The following is a 10,092-nucleotide window of genomic DNA, read 5'->3' as shown; positions in this document are numbered from 1 at the left end:
CCAGTAAAACCAGCATATGTTGGGTTTTGGATGTTGGTATGCCGGTCAGCAACAATGGAAGTTATTGGGCTGATCACCAGTAAAACCAGCATATGTTGGGTTTTGGATGTTGGTATGCCGGTCAGCAACAATGGAAGCTACTGGGCCGATCACCAGTAAAACCAGCATAAGCTGGGTTTTGGATGTTGGTATACCAGTCAGCAACAATGGAAGTTATTAGGCTGATCGCCAGTAAAACCAGCATATGTTGGGTTTTGGATGTTGGTATGCCGGTCAGCAACAATGGAAGCTATTGGGCCGATCACCAGTAAAACCAGCATATGTTGGGTTTTGGCTGCTGGTATTCTGGTCAACCAGTATGACCATGTTGTAAGTGTATACAGTGTACACCTTGCCAGCAAACAAACAAAAAAGAAAACTAACAAATAAACAAATAAACAAACAGGCCTAAACAACTGCAACTGGGCATGTAAGACTTATTGACAATGCAAGCAATCTATCAAATAAAAACACAAGAAAGCAAAACCCCAAGAAAACAAGTAAACAGCAGCCGGTGGAGGTGTAGGCTTAACCAACAAACGAGCAGGTAAACAAGAAAACAAACAAATAAACAACATCTCTGGGATGTGTAATCTCATTGACAAAAATAAGCAACAAAACAAATAAACAACGTCCTCGGAACTGAACGCTTACAACAAACACACCCAGAGTGACCTAAGAGTCCAGACTGCAGTCAACAGTCTTCCTCACCTGCATCCTCCTCCTCCTCTGGAGTATCCCGCTCTCTTCCTGCCCCTCGCGCGCTCTCTCCGTCATCCCCGCGCGCGCCTAAAACCGCCCGGCATCAGCACGTGCTTTAGCAGAGAGGCGCGATACGGCCGCGCGCGTTTATTTCAGCCTCAGTGAGGAAGACTGCGGTCTTCTGTTACTCCTCTATTACTGCCTTCATCAGCCGCGCGGAAACAGTGATAAAACCACACTGAGCACGACGCGAGGGGCTCGAGCTCTTCTTCCCCTCGTGCTATACGGTGGGGCATCCTCCCTTTTACACACACGCACGCGCGGTGGAGGTCACTCCCACGTGGACCACCGTGTGATGCAGCTCCGTGTGCGCGCATGAATGGAGATCAAGTGTGTGTGTGTGAGGAGTAATGAGGGGCTGCTGCCTACACACACTTCCCACCCGCACGAGGTTTAACTCTTCAGGCTCCAGACGGTGGGTTTGAAATGTTAATCTAAAAGGGAAAGTAGTTCATTATTATTATTATTATTATTGGTGTTGTTGTTGTTGTTATTATTATTATTAATACTATACATTATAGCCAATAATGCGACACCAATTTGTGTTTGAATTTCCCAACCAATGACTGTGTCCAGACTATACAGTTGGACTAGTTAACACAAATGTTCCCAAAACTTTCTAACAAAGGCTATTTTTTCACTACATGGTACCGACTCGACTGGACTGGACTTTTTCAGTTTTCCACTACGCAGATCTGGTACCTCCCAGATAGCAGGCACCTTTAGGCCTTATCTGTGCCATTTTTGGTACTTACGGCTCAATTACGTCACTAGCAAGTGTTGTGTGGGCCGGACGTGGGCCAAATGTCATGAGCCGGGCTTGACTTGAGTTGCGGCAAGTGTTGTGTGGGCCAGACTTGGGCCAAATGTCATGAGCCGGGCTAGACTTGGGTTATGGCACCGGTTGTGTAGGCCAGACTTGGGCCGAATGTCATGAGCTGGGCTAGACTTGAGTTATGGCACGTATTGTGTGGGCCAGACTTGGGCCAAATGTCATGAGCTGTGCTAGCTGGTACCTTTTGGTACCACCGCCGTGGAGGTTCCGGACAAGCTGAACCAATACCAAAGGGTGACATAAAAAACTACAGACTACTAACTGGTCGAAGAGAATCGCTAAACACGTATGCTAACGTTACCTACCAGGTTAGCACACCCTCTTGCGTCGCCTTGAGCAACCAGAATCGCCTCGTCGTCTGAACTCTGATGTAGTATTTGCCAAACTCTCCTGTTTTTTCCCAGCGGTCTTTTGTCTTGCTGCCAGCTGCCTCTTTAGAACATTTGTCTCCGTCACATCATCGCAGTTTCATTTGGCGTCACTATGACGACAAATCACATTGAAGGAGTACTATATCTGCAGTTGAAAACGAAGTAGCTGGTAGCAAAAGCGAGTCAAGTCAAGCCGAGTCGAGGTGAGCCGTACCAAACAGTGGGAAAGAGGCTAAAATGCCTTGTGTATTGCCCACAGTTGACAGTGTTGGAGAATGAGCTTCTCTGTGGAAGCTCTCGGTTCTTTGGAGCCCATTGGTGGAGATCACAACAGGAATGATGTCTTGCAGTCCCACAGCCAACTGTTGGCACTTTTTCTCAGCAACTGACAGAACAAAATTTTTGTCCATGCGAACTTGGATGTCCACGATGATGGCACCCTTCTCAGTTTTGTCCAGGTGCACCAAATATGGGTGCTTTGCTCCATACGGTCAGTGGTGATGGCCCTATCCCAGAACAGTTTGGGACTTTCTACATAGCCCTAACTTCTTGGCGAGGGCATGATGGATCACCTTGGCAGCATTGTCATGGCTAGCCATGTAGTCTGTCTGCAGTAGCCCTGGACATCCACCTACAACATGCTGGATGTTCTCACTGGGTGCTTGGCACAAACAGCAGCTGTCCCTCACTGACTTGTCTCTCACAGTTTGCCTCTGGTAGTTGCCTGTAGGGACTACTTTGTTTTGAATGAAGCAGAAGAATCTATCTGTTTTAAAGAAGAGATTATCTGTGGTGAGCCACTCGATTGATCAGGTCTTGACAATTACTTTTGATGAAACTTCCAATCAAACCTTCCATGCAGGCCCTTCTGCTGCCACTCAGCTCCTCGTTAATGCACTGGTCCAGTGGCGTGTAGCACTTGTGCATCATACAGACTGCCCGATGCAGTGGTGTTCATTCTTGCTTGAAGTACTCTAAGAGTGATATCGCTTGGCATGCGCACATGAACTCCAGGTTAAGGAGCCACAGCCACATTGGCTCCACCATTGCACCATTGCTATGAGGCAAAAACAACCTTACAACAATGATGTTTAGTGAATTGTACCCAAATCTTCTGGCCAAAGTTCCACAAAGTGGTTGTTTTCCAGGCTCAAACATGCTCAACAGCATCTGTAACTTTAAAAAATCACATAATGTTGACATCCTAATGCAACGCTATCAGGCCAAACATTGGGATCCGACTACCCGGCATGCATCAGATTGCTGCTTTCTTTGGTCTCCAAGCAACTGGCTGGCAGTACAAGCTTTGGTTGGAAGCTTTGGAAATGGAGAGAGAGAAAAATCTGGGTTAATGTATATCACTTTCAGTATAAAAGATTGAGTGAGGATTTGGCTTTTAGCTTCAAGATAAACAGTCAGATAAAGCCAGGCTTAAGAAGTGTTTTCACCTAGTGATTGAATGAAGTTACTTGTGTGACCGAGAGTGATGGGATCTTTAGGCACATGTATCAAACCAGTATCCAAGAGCATATAGGCTTCCCAACCACTTTGCTACATAGTCTTGTTTTAACCCTTGTACTTTTGCTCAGTGACCAGTTTAGGAGGTCCACCTGCACAGCAAGAAACATTCTAAAAAATGTACTGGCCAGCATAAAAATACTGGTACATTTTTTGTCAAATCAATACACCATTCATTTAATCAATGCACAGTTGAAATTTTGTTAATTAACAGTAAAGATTCTTTACACAGTCCTTCAGTTTATATAGACATATGGATTATTCTACTGAATTGGTTCGAAATCAGAGCTGAAAACACATTTTGGATTTTTCACTGATTTTTAACTGACTTTAGACTTACTAACAGAACAATCATAACACAACCAAAACTTTGCCGAATGTTTCAGTAATGACTTTCGGTAGTGACAATTTTAGGCATTTATGAGCATATTTCAAAAACACTAGCCAGCACATGATTAGCAAACACAGCTTTGAACAGCTGTACACACATAAAATCATAATATTTTTCCTTAAAACACAGAAATGTTTACTTAATTTCAGAAAATATGTGTTTTGGTAATGACAGTTCCTGATGTTACATGTTATTATTTTCAGACTTTAGGACACATTTACTCCAAAACAATGGAATCTAACTGCCTACCATGTGGCCATGAGGGACAGGGATGCAGTCTCGCATCCTACTCTAAAATGCAGAGATGTGGCTAAAATAAGCCTCAGCCTATGGACTAAAACTCTTTGTGTTTTGGTGGTGAGATGAAAATAAGGGACAGCAAGGGGTTAAGATTCAGGACAGACACGTCCCACTTCCCAATAGAAAGTAACTTACAAAGTGTGATTTTGTATATATTTAGCTTTTTACTATCTCGATGAATGCCTTGGGTTAAAAAGATCATAGCATAATCCTCAGGAGGAACAGTGGCTTGCAGGTGAGGTTTGCAGTGCATTGTACAGCCGGAAGCTCCATGATGGTCAAACTGGTCCAAAGGTGGGCGAGCAATGGGCACCCGAACCAAGCACACCCAATTAAGTATTTTGGTTTTTGGACATAAGTGGGTATTTCAGTATTTCACCCTCAGCTAAACAATATTGTTGCAACAACGCAGAAGACGACACAGAGTTTGCCATTTTCTGTTCAAGGAAAATGTTATTTATTGAAACAGGCAGCATGGGAACTAACCTGGGGGGTCACCAACAGCCAAACACCACACGAAGATGGTAAACTATTCCAACACTAGTCACACACAAAAGCATGTGAGAAAACACAATAAAGTCTTTACACTTAATACGACTAACAAAGAACAACATTTACAACAAGAAAATGTCCGTTTAACGTGGGAATGTGGTGCATCCCGAGAGCCACTTGGCATGGCCACACCCCCTAAGCTCCCCACAGTAGCACGGCACGTGGTGGGTGCCACAGTATGTATAAATAAATGTCATGTAATACAACAAAAAAAAACAAAGGAAATTTGACTTTTGCAATCATTTATTTAAATCATTTATTTAAAAATAAATTAAGTGAGATTTTTTTTTCTGTAAGTAAGTAAGTGAACCCTTGGCTTCACTAACTGGTATTGCCCCTTTCGGCAGAAACAGCTTTATGAAAGCATTTCCTATAACTGTCTACCAGTTTCTGGTATCTACTGAGATTATTCTTCCCATGCCTTCATGCAGAATTATTTCCTATGCAATGTTTGAGGGGCATCTTGCATGTACAGCCCATTTCACACCCCACAGCATTTCAATGTGATTGATATCTGGGCTTTGACTAGGCCATTTCACAACCCTTCATTTCAAATTCATTTTGAGCCATTCCTTGGTGGATTTACTTGTATGTTTGGGATCATTATCCTGTTGGAAGGTCCACTTCTTCAGCAACTTTTTGGCAGATGGCCTCACATTCTTCTCGAGCACTCTTTGATCTGAAAGAGAATTCATAATCTATGATTGCAAGTTGGCCCGGCCCTGAGGCAGCAAAGCAGCCACAAACCATAACATTTACACCATTATGCTTTACAGTTGGTGTGATGTTCTTCTGGTCAAATGCTGTCTTTGTTTTTTGCCAAACATTGCTTCTGTTACTGTGGCCAAACAACTTTAACTTTGACTCACCTCTTCATAGCACATTGTTCAATGTGGGGTCATGCAGTCCTTTGGGTCCTTTGATGAAGAGCTAGCTGTCTGTATATATATATATATATATAGATAGATATATAGATATAGATATAGATATATATATATATATGATGACAAACCAAATATCTGTATGTCCAAATACACTGAGTGTAAAAGTCTCTCTCTCTCTCTCTCTGTATATATATATATATATATATATATATATATATATATATATATATATGCATGGGGCTAACAAAGTATGCAGAGAAACAGATGGACTACAGTCTATAATTGTAGAACTACAAAGGGCACCTATATAGTAAGTGGAGCTGATAAAATGGACAATGAGCATAGAAACAAGGAGGTGGTCATAATGTTATGCCTGATCGATGTACATATATATGTATATATGTATATGTATATGTATATATATATATATATATATATATATATATATATATATATATATATATACGTATATGTATATATATATATATATATATGATGACAAACCAAATATCTGTATGTCCAAATATACTGAGTGTAAAAGTCTCTCTCTCTCTCTCTCTCTCTCTCTCTCTCTATATATATATATATATATAGATAGATATATAGATATAGATATAGACATAGATATGTATATACATTTTTGGCGCTGAAAAATGAATAAATTGTACTTAATGGCCATTTTGATTGAAAATTAAGTGGTCTCTGACTTTTCCACAGTACTGTTTCTCTCTCTTCCCCACACACTGGCCCACATCCCTTCTCATATATCACCGCAGACTATATTTATGTTGGTTATTCTATCTGATAATGGTTTCTAACTCCAAGCTGTGCAATATCTCATCATATAGCACATTTTTACCCTCCACAATCACACGCTTCTATAAAGTGTTATTTATGTGACATCCCACACTCAGACCCAGGAGAGTAGACTGTAATCAGCCATACACACAGAACTGCACCCACCAGGCATCTGCAATCAAACACTTGTCTTCTGCTGAAACCGTTGGAAGCGGAAAATGAGTCAAAACACAAAGTCAGCAGCATCAACGACACAAAAAAGGAGGCACAACAAAACAAAATCCTCTCACACATCTGTTTTGAGGCCTAAGCATCATAAAAAAGCAACTGATGATAGAAAAAGACAAGAAAATGACAGATGCCCCCTGGAGCCCTGCACAATACACTGGAAGTGCATATCAATTCCACCCACGTTACTGTGAAGCCTGAATAATGTATATCACACATTAATCTCTCTTCCATCCTCCATCACAGAGACAGTCTGTTTTTTCTGCCTGACATGGCAGCTTCAGAGACTGCTTTACATATGCTACAGTGGCTTATAGCAAAATATGGACGCTACAAGTGAGTATTGTTCAGTCTGTGTCAATGGAATCATGTAAACTGGTACAAACCAACTTTCATTAACACAGCAAGTGAAGTCTTTCAGGTGTTGTCAGTTTCAGGTGTTCAGCTGTGGTTGTTTTAGGCGTGCACTGTGATATAGCAATAAGACATAAACGGAACCGAGAACACTAATTTATTCTCCATCACAGCTTCTGCCTGAAATCACAGCTTCAGAGATGACTTCACATGCTACGGTGTCTAATAATGTATGAAACCTGGAAGGACCGACTGTCACTGACATCATGCTAACTGGTTTCAACAAGCCTTATTAACTTGTAGCTGCTAGCTATGTTAGCATTTTCCAGCCAGGTTTTCTTCACAGCTGCTTTGCAGTGTGTTACAGCGCACATTAAAAAACACAAACAAAACATCCCATGCACTTTATTAGGACCCCCTACTAATTTATTCTCTCCCCCCTCTTCCTGTTTCTGCCTTAAATAGCAACTGAAAAGATTACTGAACATGCTACAGTGGCTAAAGTATGGCTAACGAGTTAGCAATTTTTAGGCTTTGTTAACAGAATCATGCTGTTCCTTCCAACTTTGATTACTATTTTCCCACTTTTCACTATTGAACGAAAGCTAAAAAGAACAAGTTCGCATTTTTTCAGGCAACTGTCATTAAAAGAGCATTCCCAGGGTTCTATGTTCCTCAGATACCGAGCATATAGTCCACTAGCTGACTGTTTGCCACTGCTGGTTCAGTCTTTGGACCACCCAGATTATTGCCCTGCATACAAGCTCTAACTAGTTTTTAATCTCCTCAAACAGATTATAAACACACACAGACTTTCATTTTAGAAAATAAACTGAGACAAAATATTACAAACAACTGAGAGACAAAAAAGGCCTAATAATGAATAATAAACAATAAAATGATTTTATAGAAAATGGTGTTGCTAGAATTAAATTATTTACTAAACTAATTTACAAAGTATAACTAAAGAAAGGGAGGAAGGAAAATAAGTAAATTGGACTGAGTGGAAAATGAGCGATGATAAGTGGAATTTTGTCTAATATTCTGTTTAACCACTGGTGGGCTGCCCGGGAATTGCTGAGCTAAATGCCAGTGTCCAGTTTTGCCATCAGTGGCCCACTATCCTCTTGCTATCAGGGAGGCTCTATGTTCCCAGGGCTCCATGTTCAGCATATATGGTATAAGGGTCAATGGGGAGAACATGTTGCCATGTTGACATGTTAAAAACAGTATCAGTATCAGAAATAGAGGGTGGATGTTGTTGTTGAGGACCTGCTTTAAGATTGCATTGTGTGCTAAATTTGCTAATGTTTTGCGATGTTTGTAATTTTGTGAATTTCAAATAAAATCATGAGTGAAAATATTTAAATGCTGTCTATAGCTGAAAATTCTCATTCTTGTTCCTTGGAATCTATTTGGAAGCACAATTTCAGGCGTTATTTACTGAGCATGTAGGTTCAGAATATGTCTGCTTGTATATAGCAGAGGTACTGAAATTACTGTCATTTTTAATGTTGAGGAACCATGATTGAGATAACATGGGAACATGGGAGTTATTACCCATGACAATTTCAATTAGAGACCATAGGATCTTGGCAATACAGGGCCCTGGAAACACAGGGCTGCTTCCATGAAAAATTCAGTGAGAAAATGAAGGGGCTGGGCTTCATTTGTTAGCTTTGGGTAGAACTGTACTATGGGTGTGCTGGTGTGGACTGTTAAACTAAGAGAGCCGTAGATTTGACTTTCATGGCCTGTATCTGAAAAGGGCACAGCAAACAGTCAGGGCTGCATGTATGTATGTGTCTGAATTACGCTGACTCCATGCCAAGGGAGGATAAAGTGGGCTGCAGCATTGAGAGATACAGGCCAATAAGTGATAATAGACACTCAAGCCCAGCATAATGATGTCATCAAGAGAAGAATGTTTGAGACAGCTTTAAAAACCCTGGTCCCACACTAACAGAGCATTTTTAGACGCAGCACTATATCTGGCAGCGGGGATAAAACCATTAGAAGCGGAGGGACACTTCTGAGCCACAGCGGCCGACTGTAGACCCTAAACAGATGGGCAGAGGATAGAGCTATTATTCTAGGAACACCCGCACACACATAGTGGCTCTCAACTGCTCTGCCTTTCTCTCTCTCTCTTTCTCTCTCTCTGTCTCTCTTTCTCTCGCTTTACACCATAAAATGTAAAAAAAAAATCCAAATTGGTTGGAGAAGCATTTTCACACACACAAAGAAAATGACCAAAACAGTGTTTAAAAGAAACAGTTTAGCAAACTTCCCTTTACCTTAAATGAAGTTGATCAGCCAAGATGAGATGTATGTCTGAAGTGTGCTTCATTCATTTTTTCGTGGAGCTACAAGGCTAATGCAGCTAACAAGTAATGAAAGCTAATACCTCATTAGTTAACAGTGCTTACATAAAATCACACTTTCATCTCAAACTGTGTCAGGTTGTTCAGTAATCTCCAATAAACATATTGACCCTGTATGACTGTTATCTGTAAAAATGAGCATAAATAAGACACATAGCAAAAACATTATCACAGTCTTCTTCAAGCTTGTCTATATTTCTAATTATTTGAGGCACGTGTGTGATGAATTAGACATGTTTTTTGGTTTGTGTGTTTACCAAACATGTGATTGTGCATGTGCTTCCTCTGAGACACATATGAAGTGCCGCCATGTCTTTTCAAACATCATTGGACAGTTCAACATGCTTGGAGGAGAGTGCTAAGTGTGTGTTACATCAGCTAACGGACAGCTAGCATCATGCTGATTGATGGGGGGGGGCATCCTACTGACCCAGAGAAAGTGAGGACAATTATGCTCTCTTAGACTCCCACCCATGCATCACCAGGGATTGAACTTGCAATCTCCTGTTGATAAGGGCAACGCTTAGACCAGGGGTCGCCAACCCAAATGTAACAAAGTGCCATTTTGTCCTTTCAACAAAATCAATCCACCATGGGAGCCACGAAATTTCTGTTTTACCATCTTGGCTGTAAACTTGTCTAAGTATGTGCTCATGTTCTAGTAAAGGCTAAAAAA

Source organism: Colossoma macropomum, unplaced genomic scaffold, assembly GCF_904425465.1.
Source record: "Colossoma macropomum unplaced genomic scaffold, Colossoma_macropomum, whole genome shotgun sequence".
Lineage (NCBI taxonomy): Eukaryota > Metazoa > Chordata > Actinopteri > Characiformes > Serrasalmidae > Colossoma > Colossoma macropomum.
This window is presented reverse-complemented; position numbering follows the sequence as displayed.